This window comes from Nuphar pumila, chromosome 9 (assembly GCF_984573655.1).
Source record: "Nuphar pumila chromosome 9, dmNupPumi1.hap1.1, whole genome shotgun sequence".
In the NCBI taxonomy this organism is placed as follows: domain Eukaryota; kingdom Viridiplantae; phylum Streptophyta; class Magnoliopsida; order Nymphaeales; family Nymphaeaceae; genus Nuphar; species Nuphar pumila.
Genome location: NC_143257.1, coordinates 34,216,388 through 34,229,386, shown reverse-complemented (window position 1 = coordinate 34,229,386; position 12,999 = coordinate 34,216,388).

Here is a 12,999-nt window from a genome sequence, read left to right as displayed (position 1 = left end):
CACAAGCATATTGCCTTTCACCTGTCTGAGGCCACAAGCATATGCCTTGTGGTTTAACCTAACCTGTTTTTTTTTTTAGTAATGCCAACATAATGACGACATCATGTCAAGTAGGGGCTGGCCCTACAAGTACAAACTAAATCACGTAAAAATGTTATAACGAGACGAGCTGAGATGAGGATGTTGGAGGGAGTGAGGGATTCAAATCCAAGCCTCCAATCACATATTGGAACAGGTTTTGTTTGGTCCACAGTTTCTAGACCAGAAAAACTATCTAGTTTCATATTCTGAGCACATAACTCACAAAGTTAGAACATAATTGGAAAAATCATGAGCAAGATCTAAATTTAAGAGCAAGTCTTCTGCAATATGAGGAGAATGATGTAGGAACAGAGCATACCAATTCATTTGGATGTATTTTAGATTTAGATTTTTTTTGTTATTTAGATCTTTATAGTTGGACATTTGGGTATTTTGTGTTTGAATATTAGATCATTATGTCTGATTCATATTTTCAGGATAAGTTTTAATTTTTTTTAAAAGTTATCAAAATATAAATTTAAGAAACTTTGTCTATAAGCAGATGTGAAATCTATGAGTTTGTCCGATGTGATGAAATTTAAATCTATTGGATTTCTTGTTATTTTTCTGTTTTTTAGATACATTTAAATATTTTTAAATTAATCATAACGGTAGAGTAGCATCTTTTTGTAAAACTGATTTCAGGTTTACGTTAGAGAGAGAGAGAGGTCTTTCTTGTTGATCATGTGCATAATGCAGTGGTCAATGTCATCTCACTTGTTCGTATTTTTTCAAAGTAGATTTTTCGGATGGCATAGCCCACTTATGTCTAACAATTATGGGCTAGTCTTTTGTACAGCTGCAGTTTACTCCAAACACTTAAATTCATTGTTTCAAAATTTAAAGTATGTTCTTAATAAATGAACCATGATAAATCCTGTCACAAAGATACGATTATGACCTGACACGGGTTGGGCTCACAAGTTTGATTTTTTGGAAAAATAGGACATGAGGACATGGCTTTTTCAATTTTAATTAATAAAAAACTATTTTTGATAGTTTATATTAAAACATACATTTTTATTTTTAAAAAGCATTAAAATTATTTTAAAATATTAAAGTAATATCTCTACGTGTTAGCGCGTTCGGTCACTAAGGATGCTCAGCGAAAAGGGCTTGTGTCTGTGACATAGGATAAACCCATTAAGTGACCGAAAGAAAAAGGACCAAAAAAAGAAAAAAAAATGAAAGGGGAGGAGAGGAAGAAAATACGATTAAACGGAAAGTTTTGTAGGATCGAGGCAACGAGCACTAGATGGGGGTGAATAGTGCTTTTAAATATCGTCTTTAGAATTTTGAAGGATTTTGAGATTCGCAAAGCAATCACACAAAGAATACAAAAATTTATCCTAGTTCGGTCTTTCAGACCTACATTCAGTCCTCAAGCAAAACCCGCTTGAGATTTTCATTATCAATCTTGTGTAACCACAAGAACATACAGACCAAATCCGGTCTCACTTTCAGTAGCAACCCTACTGAAAGCAAACAACTCCTTTAAACCAAGGAGTCCTTTCCTTTTACAGAAAAATGAAATAATCAACTTACAATCAACCTATGAGCCCTTCTTATGAATGCAAATTGAATGCAATTGGCTTTTGAGGTTGTTGAAATACTCAACTCACGAATTCACTATCTCTCAAAAAAATTTGGGCAAAAAATTGGAGTGAAAATATCAAGTGAGTGAGTGAGAAAACGAATGCTAGAATGAATAGGAGTGAAAATGAAAGAATTCAATCTTTGTAATTCATTAAGATTTTTTGTTTTTGAGTGTAAAATTCACTCTTATTTATAGTTGAAAGATTTCATACGTTGAGGGTATGAAAGGGTGACAAAACAATCACTTTTGAACGGTCAATTCGTTTGAAAAATGAAAAGACACGCCTTTTAAAAGTTTCAGGAAAAACGACAAAATTAGTCGACTGAAACAGTAGTTAGTCGACTGAAATCAAATATTAGCAGACTGACAGTTATCGTCGGTCGACTAATGTGTTTAACAAAGCCGTTTGAAAATCTGAAATTTGAAACTTAGTCGGCTAAAGAAAAAGTTAGTCGACTGATAATATCATCAGTAGACTGAAAAACCTTTCAGTCGACTCTTGCTAAATTTTTCTGAAAACAAACATTCTGTCTGGTCGACTGATAAAACCTTCAGTCGACTGCTGCTAAATTTTCTAAAAACAAACATTTTGTTCGGTTGACTGATAAAACCTTCAGTCGACTGCTGCTAAATTTTCTAGAAAACAAACATTCTGCTTGGTCGACTAAGAGTCGATTAGTCAACTAATTCAAAAAGTTGACATTTTAGCTTAGAAAAATTTGGCGCAAAAAAGTTGGTCGACTAGTGAGTCTGTTGGTCGACTAATAAACATGAAAAATTAAGTAAAGGGTTTTCTAAAACGATTTTCATGAAGGGTTCTTTTAGAAAAGTTTTTTTGAAAACTTTTTAGGTGAAATGCAATAGAAATATGCACTCAAAGTAAGGCTCTGACAAAAATCTAAGACATTTAATGAATTTTACATTTACACACTAGCCTTCAAAGATTCTTCATCGAATTCTTGAATTCTTGTCATCTTTCTTCATTGACTTAGCTGAAATGCAGTTGATTCACTTGTTCATCATCAAAACCTTGTACTTGAAGTATCGTGTATGGCTTCATTGTCGTAACAATCTCCTATTTTTTATGATGACAAACTAGTCAAAGATGGAGCATTTAGATGCATAGATGGAGATTTTACTCCCCTTGTCAATATGTTGTAAAACATAAGAAGTTAGCACAATCAATGCATATATATATATCACATATTGATTGTTTTGTATTTTCATCATTACTTCATGCATTGCAATTTTTAATGCTTTCACATGCGATTTTCTTTTTCTCTCCCTTTGTCATAATCAAAAGGAGTAAGGGCAGTCATAGCATAAGCAAAATGCAAATTCAAGTTCAAAATATTACAACCCAGAAATTATCAAAGTTCATGAAAAGTAATGTTGTTTTATCAAATCAATAACAGTAAACAAAGTTCAGGAGAAATGTTAGTCTTAAAAATTTTCAAGTAAAACAAAAATTTCAAAAAAATTATAAGTTCAATAATGAGCAAATACCAAGTTGTAGAAAATTTCACAGTCTTTCATACTATGTTCTTGGTGCTTGTTTGAGTCCGTACAAAACTCTTTTTAATTTGTAGACTTTTTCTGGATATTTCTCATTTTCAAAGCCTGGAGGTTGCTCTACATAAACTTCTGCATTGATGTATCCAATTAAGAATGCACTCTTAACATCAATTTGATATAACTTAAAATTCATGTAACTAGCAAAAGCAAGCATCATTCAAATTGACTCCAATCGAGCCATTGGTGCATGTGTTTCATCAAAATCTATGCCTTCTTCTTGATTATAGCCTTGTGCTACTAGCCTGTCTTTGTTTCGAATGACTTCGCCTATTTCATCCAACTTATTTCGGAAGAGCCATCTTATTCCAATTATCGGATGATCATTTGGTCTATCAACTAGATCTCATACATCATTCATAGTAAATTGGTTAAGTTCTTCAGACATAGCTAAAAGCTAAAATTCATCATCACAAGCCTCATTGATATTCTTTGGTTCTATTTTAGATATGAAAGCAATATTTGCAATATATTTCAATTGCCTTATAGTTTGGACATCACTCTTTATTTCTCCAATAATATGCTCATGTGGATGATTGAAAACTTCTTTCCAAACCGGTGGAAGAGGAATATTTTCTTGAGAAGTGCTCTCTATCAAAGGTTCTCCTTGAAGTATGACTTCTTCTTCTTCGCTTAGAGGTATAATCTGCTCACAGTTTTTATTAAATACAACATGTAAAGATTCTTCAATGCAAGATGTTCTTTTATTAAAAAGATGATAAGCTTTGTTTCTAGAAGAATATCCAAGAAATATTGCTTTGTCTAATTTTGAATCAAACTTATCAAGATTATCTTTGGTATTTAACAAGAAGCATTTACTAGCAAAATTTTTGAAATATGAGATCTTTGGTATACGATCATAATACAATTCAAAACATGTTTTATGTAAGAATGATCGAATAAGAACACAGTTTAAAATATAACATGTTGTATTCACTGCTTCAGCCCAAAAGTATTTTGGTAATTTTTTATCTTGAAGCATGGTTCTAACATATTCTTGCAAAGTTCTATTCTTTCTTTCAACAACTCCATTTTGTGGAGCCGCTCTAGGAAAAGCAAAGTTGTGAAATATACCATGTAAATCACAAAACTTTAGAAAAGATTCATTTTCAAATTCACCACCATGATCATTACAAATTGTAATAATAGATGTAGATTTTTCATTTGTAATTCTTCTACAAAGTTTAGAAAATTCAGAAAAAGCATTATTTTTGCTTTTTATAAAAATTACCTGAGTAAATCAAGAATAATCATCTACTATAACAAAAGCATACTTGCTATTATTCAAACTTTGAATTCTAGATGGTCCAAATAGATCTAAATGTAAAAGTTCAAGAGGACGCTTTGTTGAAACTATATCTTTTGCTTTAAAAGAACTCTTAATTTGTTTACCCATTGGCAAACATCACATAAGTGGTCCTTCTTATATGGTATTTTAGGTAGGCCTCTAACAAGATCATTCCTGGATAACTTAGAAATTAATTTAAAGTTAACAAGTCTAAGTCTCTTATGTCATAACCATTGATATTCATTTGAAGCGATAAGACATTTTTCATTAAAAGTGAGTAACTCATCTAGATAAAGTTCATATACATTATTTCTTCTTTTACCTTTAAAAACTATCTTTTTAGATTGAAAATTAGAAATTAAACATAAATCATGTCCAAAAGAAATGAGAAAACCTTTATCACATAATTGACTAATGGATAATAAATTATGCATTAAACCATCAACTAAAAGAACATTTTCTATCAAGAGAAATTTTGGATTACCAATATTACCAATACTGATTACTTTTCTCTTGTTATTGTCACAAAAGGTGATAGTTTCATCATCCTTACTTTGGAGGGTGGAAAATAACTCCAACCTTTTAGTCGTATGTTTGGAGCAACCGCTGTTCAAGATCCATTTGCTCCTTATTTTGTGTACCTGCAACAAAATTGGAAGACAAAGCATTTGACTCCTTTTTATATTTGGGTCCATGAGCATTAGTCTTAGGAACCCATATCCATTTGGATTTTAGTTTTCTTTGAGAATAAATATTCTTTCTATAAAAAGATTTAACATTTCTAAAGTAATCATGTCTAGGCTTATAAGCTTTATATGTATCATGATTAGATGATTTTTAATATAACTAGAAAATTGAGTTCTTTGAACAAATGATTGAGAATTTTGACTTTGATTCTTTACCACATAATTTGGTCTATTTTGAGTATCAAAGAGACTATATCCCAATCCGGTTTTATTAACCGAGCATCTTTGAGAACAAAGAAGTCTTTCTATGTTTTCTTGGCCATTAGTGAACTTGGTCACTATAGAAAGAAGATCATTTGATTTTTCTTTCAGTCTTGATATTTCTTCTTGTAAGATATTGGTTTTAATTCCAATTTCTTTTATCTCAGATGCTTGACAAGAGTTTTTCTTCTTGAGATCTTCTATCTCTTGAAGTAAAACTTTGTTTTGAGAGTCAAGAGTTGAATTTTCAGTTTTTAACTCTTTGTTTTTAGAACTTAGACTCTTAAATTTAGCATATAAATCATTAAGTGCTTCTAATAAATCATCATACTCAAATTGACTTACTGAGTCTTCTTTTGCTACAAAGCACATATTGGCGACTTCTTCATTAGATTCTTCGTCGGAGGAGGAATCACTATCATCCCAACTTGCTTGAAATGTTTTTTTCTTCTTGAATTGCTCCTTGGGCTTGATTTTGAGAAGAGGACAATCTTTCTTGTTAAAGCACTTGACTTCATTAGGATTGGAAGAATCAATTTTCTTTACCTTCTTTTGAAATCTTCCCTTTTTGATGAATCTTTTGAATTGCCTAGTGATGAGGGCAATATCTTCATCTTCTTCTGAATCTTTAGAATCATAAGTTGCCTTGAAAGCAAGAAATTTCTTCTTGGGTTCTTCTTCTTGTCTATCATGAAGTTGAACTTCATATGCCATTAAATTACCAACCAAATCTTCAAGAAATAGGGTGTTTAAATCATTTGCTTCCTCTATTGCTATGGTTTTTCTCTCCCATTCAGGAGTTAAACACCTTAGAATTTTTCTAACTAAATCCATTTGTGAATATTCTTTTCCAAGAGATTTTAGAGTGTTAGTAATATCGGTCATTCTTGTTACCATGTCCTATATAGACTCATTCTGCTTCATTTTAAACAATTCAAATTTATGAACTAAAGAAGCAATCTTAGATTCCTTTACCTTTGACGTACCTTCATGAGTAACGAGAAGAGTATGCCAAATTTTATTTGTTGTGGAACATTGAGAGATGCGATTGAACTCTACCTTGTCAACGGCACAATACAACACATTCATAACTTTGGCATTGAGTGAAACAGTCTTTTTTTCTTCATCGGTCCATAGACTGAAATCTGTTGATGGTGTTTGGTACTTTTTTGAAACAACTCTCCAAATTTCAAGATTCATGAATTATAGGAATATTGTCATTCTTACTTTCCAGTATCCATAGTTTGTTCCGTCGAAGAGAGGAGGACGAACAGAGGAACATCCTTCTTTGTGCTGAGATGATGTTGTCATGCTAGATGATGGTAAGATCAAAATATAGCAAACCTTGCTCTGATACCAAATGAAAGTGTTATAGGATTGAGACAACGAGCACTAGAGGGGGGTGAATAGTGCTTTTAAATATCGTCTTTTGAATTTTGAAGGATTTTGAGATTCGCAAAGCAATCACACAAATAACACAATAATTTATCTTGGTTCGGTCTTCGAGACCTACATCCAGTCCCCAAGCAAAACTCGCTTGAGATTTCCACTATCAACCTTGTGTAACCACAAGAACATACAAACCAAATATGGTCTCACTTTCAGTAACAACCCTACTGAAAGCAAACAACTCCTTTAAACCAAGGAGTCATGTCCTTTTACAGAAAAATGAAATAATCAACTTACAATCAACCTACGAGCCCTTCTTATGAATGCAAATGGAATACAATTGGCTTTTGAGGTTGTTGAAATGCTCAACTCACGAATTCACTATCTCTCAAAGAAATTTGAGTGAAAAATTTAAGTAAAAATATCAAGTGAGTGAGAAAACGAATGCTAGAATGAATAGGAGTGAAAATGAAAGAATTCAATCTTTGTAATTCAATAAGATTTCTTTTTTTTGAGTGTAGAATTCACTCTTATTTATAGTTGAAAGATTTCATATGTTGAAGGTATGAAAGGGTGCCAAAATAGTCACTTTTGAATGGTCAATTCGTTTGAAAAATGAAAAGACACGCCTTTTAAAAGTTTCAGGAAAAATGATAAAATTAGTCGACTCAAAGAATAGTTAGTTGACTTAAATCAAATATTAGCAGACTGACAGTTATTGTCGGTCGACTAATGTGTTTAACATAGCCGTTTGAAAATATGAAGTTTGAAACTTAGTTGGCTAAAGAAAAAGTTAGTCGACTGATAATATCATCAGTAGACTGAAAAACCTTTCAGTCGACTCTTACTAAATTTTTCTGAAAACAAACATTCTGTCCGGTCGACTGATAAAACCTTCAGTCGACTGCTGCTAAATTTTCTAAAAACAAACATTTTGTTCGGTTGACTGATAAAACCTTCAGTCGACTGCTGCTAAATTTTCTAGAAAACAAACATTCTGCTTGGTCGACTAAGAGTCGATTAGTCAACTAATTCAGAAAGTTGACATTTTAGCTTAGAAAAATTTGGCGCAAAAAAGTTGGTCGACTAGTGAGTCTGTTGGTCGACTAATAAACATGAAAAATTAAGTAAAGAGTTTTCTAAAACGATTTTCATAAAGGGTTCTTTTAGAAAAGTTTTTTTAAAGACTTTTTAGGTGAAATGCAATAGAAATATGCACTCTAAGTAAGGCTCTGACAAGAATCTAAGACATTTAATGAATTTTACATTTACACGATTCTTCATCGAATTCTTGAATTCTTGTCATCTTTCTTCATTGCCTTAGCTAAAATGCAGTTGATTCACTTGTTCATCATCAAAACCTTGTACTTGAAGTATCGTGTACGGCTTCATTATCGTAACATAAACCAGTACTAGTTGGCTTATATATCAAAACCAAAATGCAAACACACCAACATTGTTTTATTTATACACCACACTCATACTAGAAATTCATGTGTAGAAATTGCAACACAAACATAGGCCTTGCTAACACATTGAGATTGCTTAACACTATCATGATGAGGAGGTTCAAGGCAATAGGATAGTGGATCACCACAACAATAGTGTTTCCTACTACTCTTATGGTTCATACGCAATCACAGGAGCAACAAGAAGTGCAAATTATAACCATGATCATAAGAACTGGTCCGGATATTTAAAATTTTCATAGAAGTCATTAGTGTCCATATGCTTTGCAGCTTTAAAGGATTGGGAGCTATTTATTGTATGGAGAATGGTAGCACACTATGGATCTTGGACTCAAGTGTGTCCTATCATGCTATACCTTGTAGGGACTTGTTCATGTCTTACAAAGATGGCGATAATGGTGTTGTGCATATAAGTAAGGATATAAGGCATGTACCTGTAGACACATTCTTTGTGGGTTTTCAAAAAATAAAAAGAAAGCAAAGTTTTTCTATTTTAAATTTGTTTTTAAAATGGATCCGAAATGGATCTAGATTTTGAGAGGGTGTGGGGACCGTTTTTCAAGGTAAAGAGCCTTTTCTCCTCCAATGAGTAGGAATCAAACAAACTAGGAATCCTCGATCTTTGTTTTGAGGTGATGTCATTGGAGAAAGTTGCATACCTTTTCATGATTCCTAAAGTAAAAAGGTGAGTTTGGTAGTAAGAATCACTGAAACTCAAAAATAACATGAGTCAAGCAAAATGCGATACATTTGATTACCAAAAACATAAATACACACATTAAATAAATAAAATAAGCATTAAAACAAGAATCAATTTTCACCTCAGCTTAGGTAGTCCTTTCTACAGTTGATGAGTATGAGGAGCAGAGGCCCCAAAAGACTAGTGAGACAGGGATCTAGGTCTTAGGCTAGCTTAGTCTAGACTAAGGTAGGCTAGGTTAGCTTCGATCAAGATTCTGACAAAGTAATAATGATAGGGGATTTGAAGACTATATGCTGAAATTGGGAGGGGTAGCTCCCTATTTATAGTTTTTTAGGCGGATCTGGATATATTTTCTATGTATTCGAAATCCATCTAGATGGACAATTGAGGTTAGGATAGGTTCAAACAGACGGTTGAAATTCATCCAAGGTTTTGTTGCCTTAGATGGATGTTTTTCAAAAGAGAAGGATAAGGGGGTGTGGATAGACTTTTCATTCTAGTTTTGGAAGGGTGAGAAGGCAAATCCCACTCAAGAGGTGCGCTGAAAAAGGACAACAGAGAGTTAACAATAACCAATGTTAATGACAACTCGGCTACCAACAACTTGGGTTGTTGTTAGCGATAGGTGCTAACGGCAATGATAGGCTGAACGAACAATGAAGACAATTGAATGGGTGCTGACGACAACTCAGGTTGTCATTAGCACTGGTGTTATTGTCACAAAAAATTTTCCTTCCCTGCGGGAGAGAGGGAAACCATTCCACGAGTCAAACTCGACCAAAGTTTGAAAATTGTTTTGAAAATACTCGCCTCTGTTTTGAAAATAGCAGAAAAATCCATAGGATGGGGCTCGCCTGTCGGTACGAGGTTCGATCGTTCCTGACACCTTTACCAAAGGGTAATCAAACCAAGGATCAAAGAGTGCTTAGCTTAACTTAATTACCAAAATTGATGTTCTATCCTAAATGCATAGAGAATTCAGGCATGTGTCATGAAATTTTGTAAAATGCACATTGAGAAATATGATGTATGCTTTTGAAAATATATGGGAAAATGTTTCTGTGTAAAGAAAGGGGGATCAATTTCCTAAGAAAACCCTGATAAAAGGATTTTGATTGAAAATCATCTTGAGAAACTCTAAGGATGTAAGGGAAATCAATTTCTTTGTCTTGGAAAATGCCATTTGGAAAGTCAAAAGTTGGACTTGGAAAATAGTTGAAATCCCTTAAAAAGTTGAAAGAGATTACGAGAAAGATTTTATGGGAAAAGGTGTTTTCTAAGAAATTCCACTTTGAGGATTTGAAAGTTGATTTTGGAAAATCGTTGAGAAATCTTGAAAGAAAAAAACCCTTTTGAGAGTTGAAAATTCAAATCTTGAGAAAGTTTTGAAGGACCTTCAGGGTATCCTTGAGAAATCAATTTTCTTAACATGGGATTTTCTTGAGAAAAGCGAAAGAATATGCATATAATTCCATGATGCAGACTAACTTAAATGGATGAATGCACCTTTATGAAGGTATTTGGGAAATTTTGAAAGACTTATTTGAAAACATGCATTTTAGAATTAAATCAAGATAAATTCTTCATATATTTCTGACTATGACCGCAAATATACTTGGAATTTTACTTATTTAATTTCAAAACATTTTGCAAAAATGAAAATATGTTGTGATCTTTGGAAGGTAGCCTAATAGTGTAGGCTCAGTGTGACTAATACGAAGATGATGAATATAGGTTTCGTCCGTATTCTGACTATGACCATGAATACGGACTCCACCGAGTTCATCAACTCCCTAAAAGTTGGTGCACGTGCCATTCGTGTCCATCCATAGTGGTTTTCAAAGAAAATGCATGAATCACATATCAGGATATTACAGAAAGTAAACTATATGCTATGCGCCCTAGTCTAAGCATAAAAGTAACTCTTATTCCAATAGTTATTTTACATCTACATAATTGAAATAAAAGAAATAAAAATAAGAATTTTAACTCCTCCTTCCCAATATCCCTGCAAAACTAAAAATTGGATTAGTATAGACATGTAGGTTTTTTCAGAATTTTCCGATAATATCTAGAAATTATCGAATTTATCTGGATATAAACCCAATCTGATGCCTCCTTGATATGAATATGATTTGAAATCATGAAAATGTCATAAAATATGATAATAAAAATTTGAAATTCAGAATTATGGTGAAATGACCAAAATACCCCTATTAACAAGGTTATACCTTTGAAATTAGGGTTTTGAAGGGATTTTGCTAAAATTTAGGAATTTTGAAATTCAAATTGAATCAAATGATGATAAAATCGAAGATGGAATATGATGACATGCTGCTAAACATGATAGAACTATAAAATCAGAAAGAAATTTTGAGGATTCGGCTAAAGTATTGAATTTTATTTGTTTTCCGCGCGGATCGGGATCCAACGGGACCCTGTTTTGATGATATGGCTAAATCAAATATCAAATGACTTCAAATTCATGCTAAATTCGACATGGAACATCCTATTATTCTCAAGAATAAAATAGAATAAAAAATGCATGCTATGGTATTACCTAAATGCAAAAAAATCTCGATTAAAGTCCTAAGACATGCAAATTTTGCCTGCGGGCACGAACCAAATGCGGTTTTTAACATAATAGTTGAGCAATTCACCATGGAAACTTCTGAGATTTTGTAGGCTGCTGACAGACATAAAAATACACAACTTTGGATTTTACAGCCGCGAGATTTGATCTATGGTGACTTCGGTAGCACTAATCCGATTATGATATACATGAATTTAATGGGATTTTCCATAAAAATAGATGAAAAATAGTAATAATATGCAACCAAAATTTCTGAGAATTTAAGAGGATACTGTTGATATATAGACAAACAATTTTTGTTTTTACAGATTCTGCATTTGACTTACTGACAGAGAAATTTAAATATGATAGTATATGCATGAATCCGAAAAATAGGAACGCGCAACGAAACTACAGCCTGAATTTAAAATTACTAAAAGGATATCAAATCTATTCTAAAAATTCTGAAAATTCAGACTCTAACAGTAGACATCCCAAACATGAATTTCCTTTTTTATATCCTCTACTTTAGAACTACAGATTGAGAACTGTGATCGACTCAATTTGATCCAGAGCTCCAGGGACTCGTATCAAGCTCTGACACGTGACCCCTGCCTTCAGATTTTTGACAGATATTAAAATATTTCTAAAAAATCTGATAAAATCAGATTAAATAATAGACTAATCCCAAGACTTTTGCATTTTTTTGATCGATAATCGGATCTCCCATGAGGGAGATATCAAATTTACAAATCGGGACTCAACACACTTAGTGTTTTCCCGGTCTTAAAACCCGGTTCAATACTTTGGACTTTAAATGAAGTAAACGATTTCAAGTAATTCCAAAGTTTTTGTAGGATGTTAGAAACGATCATACACATATCATATGATTTTTTTAGGATTTTTTGAAGAAAATACGAATATGAAATGATGAGTAGACAGCAGGCATAAATCAGAATGCTACAGAAATGAAAATAAACATGCTAATGAAATCACATAAAGTGAATAATATCATAAAATAAATGATAAAAATGATCCTAAATGATGCACATAATACGTAAAACACCTAATCATGATGATATGATGCAAATGAATCAAGGAAGCTGATTATTTGATATTCACCATTGGAAAAGTGGTTTGGTCCATTGGTTTGGACGAACCACCTTTTCGTTTGATTCTTCGAAAAGAGTCTCACATGGTGAGTCCGTATCTCAAATGATTCCAGGCCCGGTTTGGATTTCCCATTCTATCCATGGCCATTATCCATGAGATATCTTTATTTTGACATGGAGCACGTCAAACAAAAAGAGGATAGTGCTTACCTTGGTGTCGACAATGGTGGTAGACTTTGATCCTTGATTTCGGCTATCATTAGGCTGTT